Consider the following 19,647-nt stretch of genomic DNA (forward strand, 5'->3'; position numbering starts at 1 on the left):
ACCCAGCTAGGAGGACAAAGTAGAAAATGGATCTTCCAGTTTCTCCTTACCCATCCCCCAAAGAGTTAAGGTAAAATTGATTCCCACCCTTCCTTATGGGGCTCACTTCCAAGGTGTAGTGGAGCCTGTCTGCATCTGGGGACTCTGCCAGCAGGTTCCCTGGCATGGCATCCAGGAGCTCTGGCATGACTTTGTGCAGAGCCTGCAAAGCATGGGTCAGAGTTAGGGAAACTGGGCCTACACCTGCCACAGGATGGGAAGAGGGGTCTCTGGGAAGCACTGGGGAGACTCCCAAGCACATATCCTGGCCTCTCTCATTCACATCCCAGTGCAGACAATTAGCACGGATTGATGACACCTGGATCTTTGATTCATGAGCTTAGCAGGTCTCTGCAGAGGGCCTTGTAGGCAGAAGAGTATGAAACAGTCAAGTTGCTATGGATGGAAGCTGGGCTGCTGGGCAAAACACGGCATATGAAAGAAAGAAAGAAAGAAAGAAAGAAAGAAAGAAAGAAAGAAAGGAATCCCCCAGGGAGGGGTAATCCTCTGGAGGGAAAGATCCAACCCTGCAGCTTGTTCCATCTCTGCTTACCCCACCCCTAAAGCTAGAGCTCCAGCGAATCAAAGGAGCAGGGACCAAGGACCACTTTGGAAGAGGAGGAGGAGGATGTACCTGGCTGTTGATGGTGTCCTTCTCTGTGCCAAGGGTGAAGACGCAGCGAAGGGCAGCTCGCAAGAGGTGGGTCTCTAGGTCTGGCTCAAGGGCAGGTTTCATGGTGCTGGCAAGAGAGAGGAGCTGGTATTAGACTGTGCAGTACAGGGGTGGGACTGTCGCCAACACAGACACAAAACCACAGGGATAGAGGCACAGGCTGGCGAGAATGAAAATTGACGCCCTGAGCTAGGGAATGACAAGGCCAAGGTGTCACAAACAGACAGTGGCAGGACCGGAATAGCGCCTGTTCCCTGGAGCCTGCTGCCCTTCCTGTATCTGATCCCAGGAGTGAGCCCCTCCCCAAGGCCTCTGGAATGTTAGTGGAGTGAAAAGAACAGCCCGGCTAGGAGAAAGTGAACCTTCCCACCCCACCAGCTGTGCCAGAGGAGCCACTCCTGGCAGGTGACCTGGGATTGGGAGGGACAGTGACTCCCAGCCTTGGGTCTGAGCAGCACTCGGGTTAGGGGAGCCAGCGGTGGGAAGGAGGGGGCTGTCTCAGTACCTGAGGTTGCCCACTGCAACCAGGGAGTTGGCGAGGATGGCGCTGGGTGGAGAGTCTTTAGGAAGCTCCTCAATGAGCTCCTGTGAGACGCGAAAGAGACAAAGGAGCGTGAGAGATTAGGGCCCTGCTGACACCTCCCAATGAGCAGATTACACAGCCATTGCCTCACATGGCCAGCAGGATCCCCCACTACCTCCTGCTTCTTCGATTTCTTCCTGCCCATCAAACTTGTCCCCCTTCTAGGATTCCTGCCCAGCTGTCCCAATCCCCTTCTTTCCTCCTCCCTGTCAAAACTGCCCCCATTCAGCACCATCCCAAATACCGAACTGGGACCATGTGAGTCCTTGTCCCCCAGTCTCAGCTGCCCTTCAGCCCCACAATTCCCCCACTGCCCAGTCTCACAATTACCCTCTTCTCCCCAGCCTTTGGGGGGAGGAGACCTCAGCTGTTGTGAGACAAACACCCTCATCTTGGGGGTCCCACAGCATGGATGTAAAAGGGCCCCATTAGAGGTGGTGGATCATCAGGGACAAGACCCTCAGTAGGGAGTGGGGATGCTGGGAAGGGACAGGACAATCTTGGTTCCAGCCCAGGTGGGGAATATTTGTACCTTCTCTCTGCACTGGAGCTGCTCTCTGATGACCTTGAGAGCAACTTCATCTGTGGACATGTCCGGCCATTCCTCCTCCTCTGAATCCCTGGGGGTCCCTGCACCAGGGAGAGAAGGGAACAGGGTGATGCCTGCTGCCCCTTGGAGGAAGGACAGGGGCGTGGTCGGGAGAGCAGGATTAAAGACCCCCCCTTCCCATCTCAGGCACCCAGGGCAGATCGGGCGTCACACCTCCCTCTCAGGGATGCCTTCAGCCCCCAACAGCTTCAGAAGCCCAGGGCAGAGAGCCCCCGATCCACTGTCCAGGACTCTATGGGACATGCCTACTCCCCCAGCCCCAGAGCATAAAGGGACCAAGTGACAGCAGCTCTTGATGCCCCCCAGCCCCAGTTCCCCTTGCTGCAGGGGCAGCTGTGTGACTGCTGCTGGTGTCAGTGGGGTACACATGGCTCAGGCCAGACACCTGGGCTGGGGATCCCCCCCACCCCACCATATCACTGGGAGAGTGTCTGGGACCAGGGTGTTCACATCGCCATCGTCACCCCTCCATAAGCCCAGCCTGGCTCCTCACCTGGAAAAAAGCAACAGCGTCCATCGGCGTCGCTGCTGCCAGAGTCCCAGGCACTGCTGCTGTGCCGTGCTGAGCTGCAGGTGCTGGGACAGGGACCTTCCACCTCATGGCCTGAGGGGGCTGGAAGGTCCTCAGTGACCGGGCAGGGCAATGCCTCTTGCTGGGAATGAGAGCTGGGCTCCTGGGGCCGCTGCTGCCCACACAACAAGCCCCAGAGCCTCCCTGCCCGCACCCCTCCTGGGCTGGGTCCTGTCTGCGAAACTGCATCCTGAGCCAGCTCCATCTGGGCCTGGTTGGGGCTTCTCCCAGCTCAGCACCTGCGCCGGGAGTTGGTTTTGTTCACCAGAAGGCTGGGCACTTCAGCCTTCTGGCCTGGATAGGAGCTGCTTCCCTGCCAGCGGGGATAAAGAGGTTACTCTGCCCCTTGGGAAGATGGCAGCTGTTTCCCTCAGGCTCTGAGGCCACCTGCAGAGCTTTCTTCCTGAACATCCTCAGGAGCCTGGCCATCCTGGAATTGAGCGGGGAGCAGGTGTGAGTCTGGGCTCAAGACAGCCTTTCACTCATGGGCCTTTTCGGTCCCTCCTCATCCCTGCTCTTACCAGAGCAGCCCTTCTCCCCCCACAGGAGTGCAGGGAGTGCAAGCTACACACACTGGCAGGAGTTCATTGCATGATCTGCTCCCAGTGTTCCCCCTCCTAATCCCTGCTGCTGCTGCAATATCCAGGAAGTCATCCTTTCAGAGCAATGGAGTCAGTCCCAAAGAACATCGGTTACTCTGGACAAGCAGCCCCCTCCTGTCATCCCAGGCCACACTCCTCTGTCCAGGCTAGAGAGGGAACAGAACCCAGGTGTACGGACTTCTTCTGGGAAACCATTCCCCATGTCAAAGTCACAAAGACCCTAGGCACAGGAAGACCAGGGCCTTTCCTCCTGGTTCCCCATTGATTTCCATGCTCAGCGGCTCACAGGGTCTGGCCCAGCTCAGAGACTCTCAGCCTGGGGAACAGTGTCCCACAAGTGAAGGGCTGGGAGCCCCGTTGTTGGCACCTTTTCAAACACACTGGAGATGGCTCGGGAGAGGCCCCTGCCCAGTCTGAGAGGGAGAGGCTCTTGGGGGCTGTTTGCAAATGAAATCCCCCTTTTAAGATGTTCTCTGCTCCTCTTTCTGCCTCTCTCCAGACAGACAGGGGAAGCCACCAAGGAACCCTAATGCCACTCACTTGCTCTAGGTGATGGTATAATAGATGGTGGATGTTCAGGGTCAGCAGATGTTCCTCGCCCTCCTCCTCACTCTCCAAGCCCAAGGCAGGCTGGAGAGGGAGGTGACCTGAGGAGTTACCCTTCCAAGCCAGCAGTCAGGGTGATGACTCTAGTGCGATCGACTGGCTGTGAAAACAAGAGTCTGTCTTATTGCCAGAGGACAGAGAAAGTCAGCCAGCAGCAGCAGGGTACAGAACACTGCCCTAGTGCGGAGATGACAGCGGCTCCAGGATCCTTCTATTCCAGGACTTTACACACCTTTCTGGAGCCTCTCAATCCCCCTGGGCTGTAGTGATGGGACCCCCAACCCTACTGATGGCAAACAGGCCTCAGCTACTGGCTCAGGGTCACACTGAGTGTCAGAGCCATGGATGGACCCCTTCACTAACCACTGCTGCACACTCCCTCCCACAGCTGGCAATTGCAACCAGGCCCTAATGTCCGGTCCCCCTGCCTTTGAGAGGAAGTGTCACTCCTGGTTCCATTGCTGCCTATTGATCTTTGGGACTGGGCAAGTTGCTTCCCCTCTCTATGGCTCTCTGGCACTCACATCCCTGAATGGGCTTTAAAAAAGACAATGGTACAAATTTGGCCCCAACTATTTCTTGTTTCTCTACACTAGCCATTTTAGTAAAGTTTAGAATTCTTAATGTTCAACACCTGGAAACATCCCTTTCTCCTCTGCAGACAGCTTGAGCATCCCTTCTCACCCAGGCTCACTGCTGCCTGGCGTTAGAGAATTCACCGTATTCCCATTTGACCTACCCAAGGAGTCCCACAGCAAAGCGGTGACAGAGCCAGAAAGAGAAGCCAACAGTCCTGACTCCTGTTCTAACTGACAGATAACAACCCCCACAGAGGCAAGGATAGAGCCCAGGAAATGAGTGACAATTTTCATGGAAACCGTTTTCTGTCAGAAAATCTAAATCTGAATGACTAAACCACTTTGTTTCTTGAAATCATAACAAGTAGGATGAAAACTCTGCAAAAATATTTGTTTGCAAAACAAGAGCATCTCCTCTTTGTTACAGTGCATTAAACTGTCTCGTCGTACACAAAGAGGTGACACCGTGATCTAGAAAGTTAGATGAGATGCTTCAGTCTGAGCTAAGGAGTTGCTGCTCTGAACAATTTCAAAAGAATAAAATACCAATACAATAGAATATTATGTCATCATCTGATATGGCTCAGTGTGATAGGACACCTCCTCTTCTGCACTGCTACTAGTGACACTCTTCAATGAATCCCCGTCATCCACCCATCGCGAGGTAGGTGGGAGAAGATTATTATTCGTATTTGACAGAAGGAGAAACTAAGGCTGAGAAAGGAGTTGTGACTTGTCTTAGCTGATGCAGCCACTCAGTAGCAGAGTTGCTCTCAAATGAGCTACAGACTAACAATTGTTCATATGAATTATTCAGCAATTCTTTTAGAAGAATTGGAAGGTTAGAGAAGATCATGAACTGCTCCGAGACAATGAATGGAGAGCAGCATCAACATTGGTCAAACATGTAACTGGTTGTGACTTCTTTGCTTGGTCATAAAAGAGAACAAAGACCAGAGTTTCCTCCCTGTCAATTGCCCCCTCCTCAGCCAATCAAGGTTGAGACATTGAGGGGATGGAGGCTAAGAGTTCTCATCAAATAGCCCAAAGAATGGCGCAGGTTACCACCAAGGGGATCACTCTTGGAGCACTATTCCAGTCTCACCTCTCTGTGAGGACCTCCCACAAGCCTCCCATCCCTTCCAGTGCACACACAGAGCTCCTGGTGGTGGGAGGAGAGCAGAGGAAAAGGACAAAGGAAGCAAGAAGAGAAATGTAGGAGGGACAGAGGAAAAGAGCAAACAAAGAGGAGAAACCCCAAGGTCCCCAGAGATTGTAAGGGACAAAGTCCTATGTCGGAAATCAAATGCTGCCCCCCACAATGTAGTGTTTTCCTTTCCTAAAAATCAGCTGGCGCCTGATGGATCAGACTGAACAGGTTCCAAACCTCTCAGAGGCTCTTACCTTCTCTACAGGGACATCAGTTTTCTAGCAAAATCAATCAAGGGAAAGGAGAAAACTCCGAAGAGGGTCCTCCTTGCGTTCATATATGTGAAAGTGAATTCTGTCTCAGTCCTCAAGGAGAGACCTTGAGAAGGAGACGTGCTGGAGCAAAGCCATAGGGATCTCCAAGGTTGCCCCTGTCCTGCACCCTTGTCCTGCCGGGATGGTGTCAAGATCTCTCTGTGACATCATCGCCGCCCCACCACCTTTGTCCAATAGGCTGAGGTCCTGCCAAAGGCCCTTGTGATGTCACTGCTGCCCCTGTCCAGCCACATTGGATGTTTGAGCTGCTGCCCCAGTTCACCCCACTCAGTGACTCTTCATTGTGGGAATGACACCGAATACACAGTAGAACATGAGACGCTGTTCCCCATGCTACGCTCAATTGTTCATAAATTAGCAGACTTCATGGACAGAAATGACAATTAGAGCATGTAATCTGACACCCTGCATAGCACATGCTTTCTGGATAGAGTAGTAGCTAGTTTGTCACTAAACACATTCCAGAAAGGCACTTAGTCTTCATTAGAAGACACCAAGAAATGGAGAATTCTCACCACTTCCCTTTCTAGTTTCTTTGGTGATTTATCACTGTTGAATATTTGTGTCCTATTTCTAATATGAATTGGTCTCTTTTGAGTTTCCAGCCACTGGGTCTTGTTCTGCTTTTCTCTGCTAGATTAACGAGCCCTTTAATACCCAGTCTTTTGTCTCCATGAAGTCACTTCAACACTTCAATGACGTCACCTCCCGATCTTTTTGACCATCTAAACATGCTGAGCTCTTCAATAGCTCACCAGCAGGCATTTGTCTCCAGCCCTCAAAATGTTTCATTGCTTTTGGCTGCCCCATCTCGAATATTTCAAAATCTTTTTCAAAGGTGGATGCCAAAACTGGAGGCAGTATTCCAGGATCAGTCTTACTGATGGTGTATCACCACCCTATGCTACTCACTGCTCTTTTCATACATCTAATGATGGTGTTAGCCCTGTTCACCACAGCATCACACTGGGTGCTCATGTTGAATGGCTTGTCCATCATGGCCCCTAAATCCTCTTTATGGTTAGTGCTTTCCTGGAGACACTTCCCCATTGTGTAGGTGTGGCCTGCATGCTTTGTTGCTAGGTAGAGGACCTTCCATTTGGTTCTTTTCAAACTTGTTTTCTTTCACTGGGGCCAGCTTATCAAGGGATTCGATTGCTCTGTGTCACTGCCCTGTCCTCAGCATTAATTACCGCTCTGCTAGTATTTGATCACCCACCAATATTAGCGGCAGTGATTTTATATTGTGTGGCAGTTCACTGATATTTATTTTCAAGAATTAGTCCTTGAGAGCCTCTTCATATCCCTTCATATCCCTAGTACCCAGAACCTGCTCCACACAGCCTAGCGAGAAAAGGCCATCCAGCCCAGCTGGTCCATAGGGGCTAAGCACAGAATAAACTTAGGAGCCTGTGTTATCCATAGGTTCTGAACAAGAGGTCGGGGTCATCAGCTTACAAAGACACGCTAGACTGGTCATGTAGACAAGCCCCAAATGTATATAAGTTTCCCACCTTGCAAAACAGGAGAAAAAAAAACATAATCTTGATTAGCTTTATTTTATATTTGTGGAAATTGAGGCACACAGAAGCAAAGAGATTCTTTCATGGTCAAAAAGCCAGGAATAGAAAACTGCAGATCTGCCGATAGTCAGTCCTGGGCCCTAGCCACGTTTATCCTGGCCTCTTCTTCAGCTCCAGTAACAACCCAAGTAGAGGTTTTCTTCTTCTCCATGTTCTTTAACTTCACATCACCGCAGAAGAAAGATTTTTTTCTTACCAGTTGGCTCGAATGCATGTAGATGTCTTTCCAGAAGATGTGCTCTGGCTCAGCCACATGCCATAGGTTTTCTGGAGGAAGCACTCTGTGACGTTCTAGGGCCTGTGTTATACAGAAGATGGACATAAGGTCTTTTCGGACCTTCAACTTTTTCTTTTGCTAGGAGGGTAATGCTGGACATTTTCTCACCTTCACTTTTCTTTGGAATCATTTAATTCCAGTCCAAAGGATTTCCTCTTCCATTGTGTCTTCAGCACCTTTCATAGAAACAGTTACATGAGGGCTCACATGAGAAGGGAGTGGCATGTAAGTAGGATCCAGGCCTGTTGGGTGATATAAGGACAGCCTGTGCTCAGCCAGGAGAGAGAACCCCAGTGGGAGCAGACCTGGGAGGGGCTTGGATAGTCCTTTAAAGGCAGTTTAGATTCACAGAAGGGGATGGAACAGCCAAGCTGCAAGAGATGGAAGCTGGGCCTCCTAGCAGTGTCCAGGAACGAAAGCACAGCATCTGCCAGGAAGGGTCCTACGAAAGGGCACGCCCCACCCACCCTCCACCCCAGACACTCCAGACATTTTCATAGGGCCCCTGCCCTGTGGACCTGACCATCTGCCCGCCCCTCACCCGCACTTGCACCGTGAACCAGCTGCACGATTTGTAGTCTGTTCAGTTCCAGACCATGCCAAGGAAACAACTGTACATGCTCGTGCTCCACTCCCTTCGCTTCCTCACCCTCGCATCCCACCCTGACACAGAGGGGCAGGAACTCCTGCCACCTCCCAAGGGTGAGAAGTTCCAGTGCACCAACCTATACTCCACCCTGGTTCCCAGGCCCTCCGGAGATATCAGTTGGTGGCTCCTCCACAGGTCCGTGAGCGTGGGCGTGTACTTCACGCTGTTTACCCCTATCCTGGACTCCTGCCCTTTCTGTGGCGCAAGGGAAACCCTGGCACACATTTATCTAGAGTCTGCCAGGTTGCAGCCCCTATTCCAGCAGAATAGATTCTCTCTAACCCTCCTCCAAAACCCGGCATCAGGGATGCTAGGATGACACAGGGCAAAAGAATGTTTGATGCATGACGCATCATCTAAAACCACCTTCCAAGGAGTTAAAGAGAAACCAGGATAACATTAAGGATTCAAAATTCATATTGTTACTGCTAGTTGGGGTAATAATTTGCTACTCAAGTAATACATCTGAAGAATTAGATAAAAGTAGCCAATAGAACAAGAAGCTAGACTTGCAAAAATAGACCCTCAGACCTGCTAGGCTTGTTAGCTGTTAACAGTATGGAAAGCTGTACCTTCAAGGTTGTTTCCCCTCTGTTTGTACTTGTGATGAGGAATACAAATCTCACCCCGGGCAACAAGGGGCTAAGGAGCTGCTCTGGTCTCAGCCAGCGCCACCCCAGAACAGCTGCAGGGTAAGCACAGACAGGAGGGCGGATTTCAGAGGGAGCAGAACAGCTCACTTGTGGGCAGACCTGGCAAGAGGAAGGTCCTTTATCTGGCAGGTCCTGAGGGAAGGCTGGCTCTGTCCCTCAGCAACTGCCTGAAGGTCCCTCCTTGAGGGAAGAGAGGACATGCATCGGTTATACCCAGAGAGGGAGGTGCCACGGACTCACAGATCGTGCCCACTTGTGGCCCTGTGCAGTCCGTGGGGGGTGCCCCTTCCAGTGTGACAGCCCTTCTCGGGGGTCCACCCTCTCTCGGGGTCGGGCCCCTCCACCTCCTGGAGCTGCATCTCTCTAGGTCTTAGCACACCTGTTTTTCGCCAGTGGGCCCCTCAGGGAGTCCACTTGCTTTGGACCCCCCCAGGGCCTCCACCCCCAAAGAGGTTGATGCAACCCTCTTCTCTAGACCGGAGCGACTCGCAGCCAGCATAAAACAGGAGGGTTTATTGAGGGCTGAACACAGCGCAGGAAACTCTCAGGGCCTCAAGTCTGGCCTCCCTGAGCACAGCAGCACAGCACATCTTAGTCCCCCTGCATCCCGGTGGGCTCTGTCTGCTCCCCCTCTCCAGCCCAGACCCCCCCCTGCTTCCCAGCTGGGCATCTGATATCCCCAGACCCAAGCCCCACCTCTGTCTATTGACTTCTCTCCAGGTAAACAGGGTCGTAAACAGGGTTGCCTGGGCCTACTCTCCTCTCAGCCCTCCCCTGGCCCCCTCTGGCTGGAACCGGCTGGTTGATCACCAGGGTCCTCTCTTTGCAGCCCATTGTCCTCCCACTGGCCAGAACCAGCTGTGACTCCTGAGCTGCATCTCCGGGTCACCAGGTCACCAGTCGCTGGGGTATCCATCCTCGAGGCCATCAGCTGGGATCCCAAGTTCCCTCTCCGGTCCTCTGTAACAACAAACTCCCTCTCCCCTCAGCTTGTTAAACCAGTAACACTCGGGGACACTGAGTCCCACTCCCTCTGCACGCAGTCCATTGGAAAACATGGAAAAACCAAGAAACCCCCCTACTTCATCACAGGAGGCATTTCCTCCTCACACCTACTAGCCCTTGTTGGGTGTTGATTCCTTGGCTTTGAGTTCTAGACGACCCTGGAAGGGGAGAAGTTTAAAACTGACTGGGCTGGAGGGCCAAGTCAGGAGAGGAGGCAGATGCCACCCCAAGAAAGAGAGAGCTGTTTGAAAAGTTAACCCTTTCAATGCACCAAATGTAAATATGGCTGCTTGGAGCTGTCCTCTATTGGTCCTTACTACAACGTTAAGCAGAGAGTTACTGTATATTTTTTTTAAAGAATGTAAAAATGTGAGGACTCTGGGGGGGGCTGGTGCTGTGAGGTTTGGGGTGTGGAGGGTCTCAGGCAGAAGGCTAGGGTGCAGGGGTGAGGGCTGTGGATGAGAGGTTTGGGATGTGGGAAGGGTCTCAGTGCTAGGTCAGAGGGTTGGGGTGTGAGGGTGTCATAACCATACAGCTAAGGGTAGCCTAGAATTCCTCCTTACCTGTAAGGGGTTAAGAAGCTCAAATAACCTGTTTGGCACCTGACCAAAAGAACCAATGGGGACAAAAGATACTTTCAAATCGGGGGTGGCTGGGATGTGGGAGATGGAGAGAGGTTTTGTTTGTGGTTTTTGTGTGCGTGTTTTCTCTTGGGAAGCAGAGAGGCATCAGGTCAGAAAACTTATTCTCCTATATACCGCCCTAAAAAGTCTCTCAAATTACAAATATTGTAAGTAAAAGCCAGGCAAGGCATGTTAGATTCTCTTTTGGTTTTGCTTGTAAATTTTTCCTTGGCTGGAGGGAGGTTTATTCCTGTTTTTTATAACTTTGAAACTAAGCCTAGAGGAAGTTCTGCTGTGTTTTTGAATCTTTTGTTACCCTGTAAAGTTATCTTCCATCCTGATTTTACAGAGGTAATATTTACCTTTTTGTTTTGAAATAAAATCCTTCTTTTAAGAACCTGACAGATTTTTCCATTGTCCTAAGCCCCAGGGGTCTTTGATCACTTTGTAACCAATTGGCTAAGATATTCTTCTCAAGCCTCCATAGGAAAGGGGGTGTAAGGGCTTGGGGACATTTCTGGGGGGAATAGGAACTCCAAGTGGTCCTTTCCCTGATTCTTTGTTAAAACACTTGGCGTTGGCAGCGTACCATCCAAGGGCAAAGAAGCTGTGCCTTGGGGAAGTTTTAACCTGAGCTGGTAGAAATACACTTAGGGGGTCTTTCATGCAGGTCCCCACATCTATACCCCAGAGTTCAGAGTGGGGAAGGAACTTTGACAGGGGGGTGAGGGCTCTGGCTGGGGGTGCAGGCTGGGGTTGATCAAGGCAAGGGATGAGGAGTTTGGGGTGCAGACAGGCTGCCCTGGGGCAAGGGCCAGAGAGAAGGATTCCCTGAGCCCTCTCCCCACAGGCAGCAGCGAGCTTCAGGGGAGGGTCCCCCTACACCCCCCCCCATCCTCACCCAGCCCTCCCAAGAATGTTGGAAATTCAAGAGGTATGTTGGAAATTCTGGATAAGCTGTATACAGGATAATCTCTCATCCGCCTCTGCCCCTTCTCTGAACATTATACACAGACGTGGCCAGTCTGGACATAGGTGTGTGAGTATGAAAATGGCTTAGGGCTTGGGGCATTAATGTTTTCCCTGAGTGATGTGGGAGCATTCCCAACACTCTCTGTTGTTTTATTATTTTATTAATGAAGTTTTAAAATTTAGTTATATGGTATGTTTTCTTTATCTTCTCCCAATGATCCTGTAGTGTCAACCTGATCACCTGACACGAGGGATAGATTGGTAGCAGAAATTTGTCACAGTTTGGTGAACAATTGCGAAGTGGGGAGCCCTGCAGAATTTACGCCAACTATTTGTTTTATCCTTGTTATTTTAGGTTTGCTTTGCTTGGTACTGTTGGTGTTATATGTTGAGGATTGCATGATTAAAGGTGTGCCCACTCTCAGCCGCAGTAAGTCTGAGAACTGGAGAGGGGTTTAGCATTCCTCTCTCCACCCCAGTTGACCGGGAAGGGTGGCAGGTGGATCTACCCCCAGTTGTAGCAGGACTGGGCAATAGAGAAGTTGGAGAAAAGGGAAGAGATGTGTACTTGATAACTAGAGTTGAGCAATTAAGAGCATAGATCATGATCCAGGCAGCAACTCAAACCTACGCCCACGGCAAGTTGCAGGCCTTGAGACAGGACTTCCAGGCAGAGAAGGAAGCACTGGCTAAGCAAGTACCCGTCCTTCAGGGACTTGTCAAAATTTACCATTTGTGCTCAGCATGCGCCGTAACAGTAGTGTGTTTGCCACAAGAGGAAACTGAATAGTTAAACACCAGTGGACCATGCGTTTTGCCCAGGTGGCAAGCCTCACGAGGGAGGACTCAGGTAGCCTTGTGAGTAAGAATGTTTAAGGGAAGAGACCAGGAAGAGTGGGGGCTAGTTGAGAAGCCCATCCTCCTAGCTAAACTGGTAGTGGAACAAAGCCAGTGCCGTGGAAGGGACAGTTCAGCGAGGAAAGCAGGATCAGGCCCAAGCAGGCAGGCAACAGATAGAGCGATTGGAAACCAGGTTGGAAAATGTTGAGGGCATAGTGGAAGGAAGGAGTAAGTGAGTATAAGCATGGGTATTTCAAATACCCAGGACAATACTTGAAATGGTGATTTGAGTTGAGAAAAGTGGCTGTTGGGAGACAAGCAAGTGATTTAAGGAAGAAGTGAGAAGTTAACTCTGTAGTTGCTGGAGGGAACAGCAGTTGAACTTTGTAAAAATGCTAAAGAGGAAGGTTCTTGGTGTCTTTGAAATATTTGTAAATAAATCCAGGCAAGAAATTATTTGATTGCAATTATTTGGCTATGAACAATTTAGTCAAATTAGCTAAAGAAATGTATACAGTGCTATGTAATTAAAACCCTATTAGGCTCTAAGGGGCCACTATAAGTAGTGATGTTTACTTTCAGTGTTTGAAAGCAGGAGTTAAAAGTGAAAGGCAATCAAAATTCTGGAAAAGTTAATTATGTCCCTTTTAAGGTAAGAATCTTTAAGCTGTGAATAGCTTTGGATCCAGAAGCAAGCCAGAAAGCAACTTTATTAGTGCAAATTATCTAACTGATAAGGTAGAAAAGCCACTGAAACCTGGGCTGCCTATGAAACAAATACAAGAAAATATGGGGTAAATTCCCTGTTTTGCCTGAAATCAACAAGGGTATTTGCATCTTTTAAGCAATGACTGACTGCCCAGAAGGGTAGACCTCTGTTTTTTTTGTCTTTCAGATAATCAGAGAAAACTGATGCCAGCTGAACAGCATTCAGCGTACCATGCATTTACTGGCACAAGAGGAATTATGTTCTGTGTTCCATTTCTTCAAGGGTTTTTTCCCCACTCTGAACTTTAGAGTACAGATGTGGGGGACCTGCATGGACCCTTCTAAACTTAATTACTAGGTTAGATCTGGTAACACTGCCACCACTCAGAATATTAGTGTCTGGGGCACTTTCTGTCCCCCTAAAACTTTCCCCTCCCTGGGTTGCCTTGAGAGGCTTCACCACTTCCCTGGTGAACACAGATCCAAACCCCTTGGATCTTAAAACAAGGAGGAATTAACCATCCCCTCTTCTTTCCCCCCACCAATTCCTGGTGAGTCCAGATTCAATCCTCTTGGATCTTAAAACGAGGAAAAATCAGTCAGGTTCTTAAAAAGAAAGCTTTTAATTAAAGAAAGAAAAGGTAAAAAGTATCTCTGTAAAATCAGGATGGAAAATGCTGTCGTGGAAAATGACCACCACCCAGTTGAGTTGATCAGACAGCCTAAGGCTCCTTTATTGATTAATCAGAGAATACATGCATATGCATGGAGAGACGACAGGTCCTCTAGCAAGAGGTAAGTCGCTCTGCCCTACAGCAGTGATACCTGGGTTTATATAGCCAAAAACCACAAATTACCATATGAACTTATACATCCGAGGATACCATATTTGGTTAATACAATGACATCTTTTAACCATCTGCTAAAAACAACTACTATTAATATACCGGTTATGAGCTAATTTGCAAGCCTGCTCTTTGTTACTTCCCCTTTTTACGGGTTTTTGTAATTGTCAGGACTTTGACACCTGGTTTCCACCTACTTGCGGTTTCAGCAGCTGTGTTCTGAAGCAAATTTTGAGGAACTTGGGTCCAAAAATACCTATTGGTGTACCTTTGGTCAAATGATCATGAGTTATATTTTACGCCCACACAAGCAACTTAATAAACCATAATAAACTAAAAGCTGTTATAACTTAACAGATTTTCTGGTTCCCCTTTATCCAATTCTAGTTCCTCTTTTTGGGGCCCTGACCACATCTTTTTGTCTCAGCGTGCCCTTTGTACAGAAAAACAAGTTTAGCAGGAGTTAAAACTCTTGCTTCTAGCTAAGGGCCTACTCTTACTTTATTTTCAGAAAAAAGCCTGGGGCCTTGGGTAAGGTGGGGTCGGGGGGGTTCCCTATCAACTCCCTCCTTTTTAATGCCTTTGTCTTACATGGCATCAAACTCCTCACTCTGGATATTCATTAAGTCCTGGATCTCCGGATGAGGGTTCTTTAAGTTTGGAATGCTGGCATAGGTGGCTTCTTTTAAGGAAACATTTAGCATGGCATAATGCAGGTGGTCCTCATTGGCTAAGGTCGATTCCATTAATGGGTTAAGAGGTACTAACTGTGGTGGGGTATAGGAACGGGAAGTTGCACAAGGGCATGTGCAATGTGACCAGCAACAACAGCAACACCAGCAGCAAACGCATACAAAAGTAACCGTACCAATGGCAAAAAGAAGCCATACATACCAGGGGTGTTTTTGGGGTGACTGAAAGCTCTTTGTAAACTGGCAAAGAAGGTCAGTCTTGACACAGAGGGTGGACAATAGATGAACAGTTTGGAGAGCGTTTAGAGCTTCCTGATAAACAGTTTCTAAATAGTGAATTTGAGTTTGCAATTGTGAAATAGATTGAATGTCTGGTAGGAGAGATAACAATGAGTGAAATTTGTCAGGGACAACAGATATCCAGTCGAAAGGGACCTGAAACTCCAAATAAACCTGATAATCCTTTTCCGCTGGCCAGTAAATGTTATGAGTACCTGAGCTGGTGTGGAGATTAAAAGCCACATCGTGTATGATTGAGGAATTAACATGAACGCAACTGCTATTAGCAGATAATAGGATATGGGAGGCTAGGTCCTGTAGATTACCAGGACCCTCCCAACATACTCAGTGATGAACAGTTACCACCTCACCTGGGTGTAGTTTTCTAAAGCATTGTAGTTGTGGAGGCTGTAAGGGCCAATAGGTCCAGAGGTCACCTAGACCTATCCAAAGGTCAGGGGTTATAGCTGGGGCACCGATTAAGAAGCGGTTAGGACCTCCAGGGGGCTTAATTTCCCAGTCCCACAAGCAACCACCCCAAGGGCCTGGGAGAATACGATAAGTGGGGGCCCAAAATCCTTTCACGGGTCCATAAGCCCGGAAGGAACACTGTGAGCACCAACACTTCCATTTAGAGAACTTCCACGTATGCCTCCATGGCCACAAATCGAGGGGTATGCCAGATGTATTAGTAAGGGCAGTGGGCCAGCACTGCTGTTCAAGGTCCTTACGTAAAGAGAAAAGGATGGTATTGAGATAATCCTATACTTCTGAACACGCCTGATCCCACTGCAATACCTTTCCTGACGTAGCAACCTGGTGGACCATTTGCTTAAGCAGGTCCTGGGTAACAATGCTTAGTGCCGAAATAGTATGGAGTGCGCCTATACCGGCCTTCTCCTCAGTAATCTGAGCCCCAGAGATAAATCCTGCGCCCTGGTCTAGTTCTCCTGTATAAGTAACATAAGAGGTTATATTACGGTAACTAAGATACACCATACCAAACGCATTCGATTTAACAAACAGTTGGTATACATGGCCATGCAATGAGAAGATTAACTTGGATAGACAATAAGAAAACAAATCACTAGAGGAAGAGGGTCTGGGCCACTGTCTCGGAACGGGCATGATTTTCTGAGATATTGAGGGATGGAGTTACTACGGGAGGCTTAACTAAAGGGGAGGCCGTGGGGGGAGCAAGGGAAGGATGGGATTCGTCTAGTAGTTCTGGAATAGCCTGGCATGGCCAGGGGACCTCACCTGTACGGCAATCACCTGAACTGGGAATAAATCCCAATATCCATTTTATCCCACATTGCCATGCCTGTTTCAGCGATGCTTAAGAGCATTTTAGCAGTAAATCTTGGGTTAAAGAACTAAGGGTGGAGACAATATGTAATTCGTCCACTCCAGCCCAGATACTGCTTACTTGTGCCCTGGAGATAAGCCTGTGTCCTGGGCCAATTGGCCCAATTTTCATTATGCTGTTGATTTTTGTAAATATTTCAGACAGGAGCGGCACTATTTGCCCCGTCCCGCAAGGAGCCAGTTAAATCCCTCCTTTGGTAGGAGGATGCACCCCAAGTCTATACCAACCCAAGGGTAGCCCCTCAGGAGCAATTGGGGCAGGTAGAAGTGATCTGGAAGTGGGATAAGGGCAGGGCAAATTTGATAGTTCCTAGCCTGGCATTAAGTATGGTCCATCTGAACCCCCTTGGGTTTCTTTTTCCTAGAAGAACCATACCACAACTGCTGGTCATACACTCGGATACTTTTTCAGGAGGCTTTAGGTTCGTTATATGAGAGAGAAAATACTATAACAGGGTACAGGCTATGTTTTTGGTTACTGAAATAGCCTCTAAGTAGAAAAATATTCCCGTGGTTAGACAAGTCCTGTGGGTATATGTTTGGTTATTTACTAGTGGTGTCAGCAGTGAGCTTACAAGTAAGGCTACTAATTGGAAAAATATTCAGAAAATATTACTTTTCCATCCCCATCCCAAGTTCATTAAAGAGGAGAGGCTAAGGAACATTAAAAGTCTCATTTTCAGGTAGTTTTGGCTAGCTTCCGCAAGCTATTCTTCAAGATTTCGTAGTCTTAATTCACTTAGCTGTCCAGCAGTGAGGCAGCAAGGGAGATGTTACTAGCACAATCACCTTGCTTGCTTGGAGGCTTTATTATGTCCTCAGGTGGAGAGGTTGTTTTCTTAGCAAAGTTCAAAGGCTCAGTGGGTCTGTCAGCAAACAAAGGAGAAGTTACCAGTTCTTTTACCTTGTCCTTCACTCCTGCCGTCCAGAAAGAGCAACAACGCCAGAAGGAAAGATAGACCAATCATTAGTTAGAGAGTCATCACAGTGAGGAACATGGGCAGGTAGTCAATTCTTGGCACTTCACAGCAGTGTTGGTAATTAACAGGATTTGATAAGGGTCTTTCAGCATGGAGCCAGGGCAGTTCCTCGCTGGTGGACCTCCATGTACACCCAGTCTTCTGGTTTCAGCAAGCAGCAGAGCTACTGTATTTAAAAAGACTTAACACATTTTATTAGTGCCTGGAGATAATTACGCATTGTGTCATCTATTAAATAAATGTCCACCTGGGCCAAAGCCAGCAGGGCACTGTTGATAGTTGCATTGGGTGCCCTGATAGAAATTTTATAAGGGCTAAGTGCGTTAGAAGTGGTCTTGTAAGTGCATTTGGCCATACTAGATCTGTGAAGCTGCACATAACTTAGTTATAATTTGTCCAGTAAAATTAGGTTTACATTCACTGTTGCTATTTACAAGTATGCCAAAGCTTCACAACCGTTTTGGCATAAGCCTTTTTATAAGAAAATATATTACTAAAACTAACACATACTGATAAGAACAGCATTTTGGCATGTTTATAAAGTCAATCTGAATATTTACAAAGGGTTCTCATGGAGTGGGGTGAGCTGCAGGTCTAGTCTGGACTGGTTTTCCACTGTTGTATGCCAGACAAATAGGGCAAGGATTACAATATTGTTGAGCCATGATTAAAAATTTTGAGGCATACCAATGCCACACCCCTGATGCAATCATCCCTCCTTTTCTCACGCAGGCCAAACCATGGGCCACGCGAGCAAGGTAGGGGAACATAGCCCGGGGCGCAACCAGATGACCATCTGGAGTGCACCACAAGGTGTAGAGAACACCCATTTCGTCCCAACCGTCCTTCTCCTCCTGTGGTGCTGACTCCTGTGTAAGTACTAAGTCCTGCAGAGAGTCAACTAAGGAGATGGGCTGGGACATATAAAGAGCAAATATTTTAGTAGGAGCCGGAGACCCGGAAAGGGCCGCCTGCCTGGCGGAGGCATCCGCCAGGGCATTTCCTCGAGTAACATCGTCATGGGGTTTTTTGATGAGCTACACACTTGACCACAGCAATAGCAGAGGGTAATTGTAAGGCAGATAAAAGAGCGTTAACATATGGGCCGTGGCTAATAGGTGCTCCGGTAGAAGTAAGAAATCCTCTATATTTCCACAACTGCCCATAATCATGCACTACTCCAAAAGCATATCTAGAATCAGTATAAATAGTAACAGACACACCGGTTGCCAAGCAACAGGCTCGAGTAAGGGCAAACAGTTCAGCAACTTGGGCTGACTTCACTGAAGGAAGAGAGAAAGATTCTGTAATGCTTTGTTGATTACACACAGCATAGCCTGCTACCAGCTGTCCTTCCGCATTTCTCAAACAGGAACCATTCACATAATAAATTAACTCTGGGTTTTGCAGGGGAATATCCTGCAGATCAGGTCTGGGAGCAGATAATTCAGCAGTTATAGATAAGCAATCATGAGGTTCCCCATCGGTTGCCGTGGGGAGAAGCAGGATTTAGTACTGGACACCTTACTAAAGTAACATTTGCAGCATTTAAAAGAAGCATTTCATACTTTGTGAGCCGAGAGTTAGAAAGGTGCTGAGTTTTATCAATGCTTACAGGGTAATCAGATTCCTATAGACCAGAGGGACCCCCCCCCCCGCCCCGCCTTAGGCTCAAAGTTACAGCAAACAGAGGTAAAAATCCTTCCAGCAAAAAGAAACATTTCCAAGTTGAGAAAACAAACATAAGACTAACATGCCTTGCCTGGCTAATTACTTACAAGTTTGAAACATGAGAGACTGATTTTGAAAGATTTGGAGAGCCTGGATTGATGTCCCGTCCCTCTCAGTCCTGAGAGCGAACAACAACACAAAGAACACAAACAAAAACTTCTCTCCACCAAGATTTGAAAATATCTTGTCCCTCTATTGGTCCTCTGGTCAGGTGTCAGCCAGGTTTACTGGGCTTCTCACCCTTTACAGGTAAAAGAGACATTAACCCTTAACTATCTATTTATGACATATGTCCTGTCTTGTGGTGTTTGTCTAATGGCCAGAATTGTTGTGTTTAGTATTTTCATAGTATAGTCTAGTTTAAAATCAAACAGAAGGGTTAAATTAAAAAAAAAGCAGATACTTGTTTTATTCAACATGGAATACAAAGTGTTTGGATAAATCAGGAGAATGTGATATACTAAAGTCTAATACATTTTCTTAAGTAAGAAAAAGAAACTTCATTGGTCAGATCTTTTAATTGGAAAAATTATTATTAAAATTTGCATACCAACAGTCCTTGAAAGCCAGGACATGAAAAGTTAACTCACTCCCCATATTGCACATGGGATCCTTCTGGCTACCTCAGATTTCTAGCCAGAGGGTGGGGAGGGTGGGAAGCTATTGGACACTAGAGGTTGTACTGAGTGGACTCC

The 19,647-nt window shown here is 48.2% G+C and overlaps 1 protein-coding gene across 1 annotated transcript in view; it reads right to left on the bottom strand.

Annotated features, from left to right (window-relative positions):
* Positions 1–19,647, bottom strand: part of LOC115650666 (zinc finger protein 501-like) — a 1,041,190-nt gene that overhangs the window by 713,466 nt on the left and 308,077 nt on the right. The gene's annotated exons all lie outside the window — the stretch shown is intronic.

This window comes from Gopherus evgoodei, chromosome 4 (assembly GCF_007399415.2).
Source record: "Gopherus evgoodei ecotype Sinaloan lineage chromosome 4, rGopEvg1_v1.p, whole genome shotgun sequence".
Taxonomy (NCBI): Eukaryota; Metazoa; Chordata; order Testudines; family Testudinidae; genus Gopherus; species Gopherus evgoodei.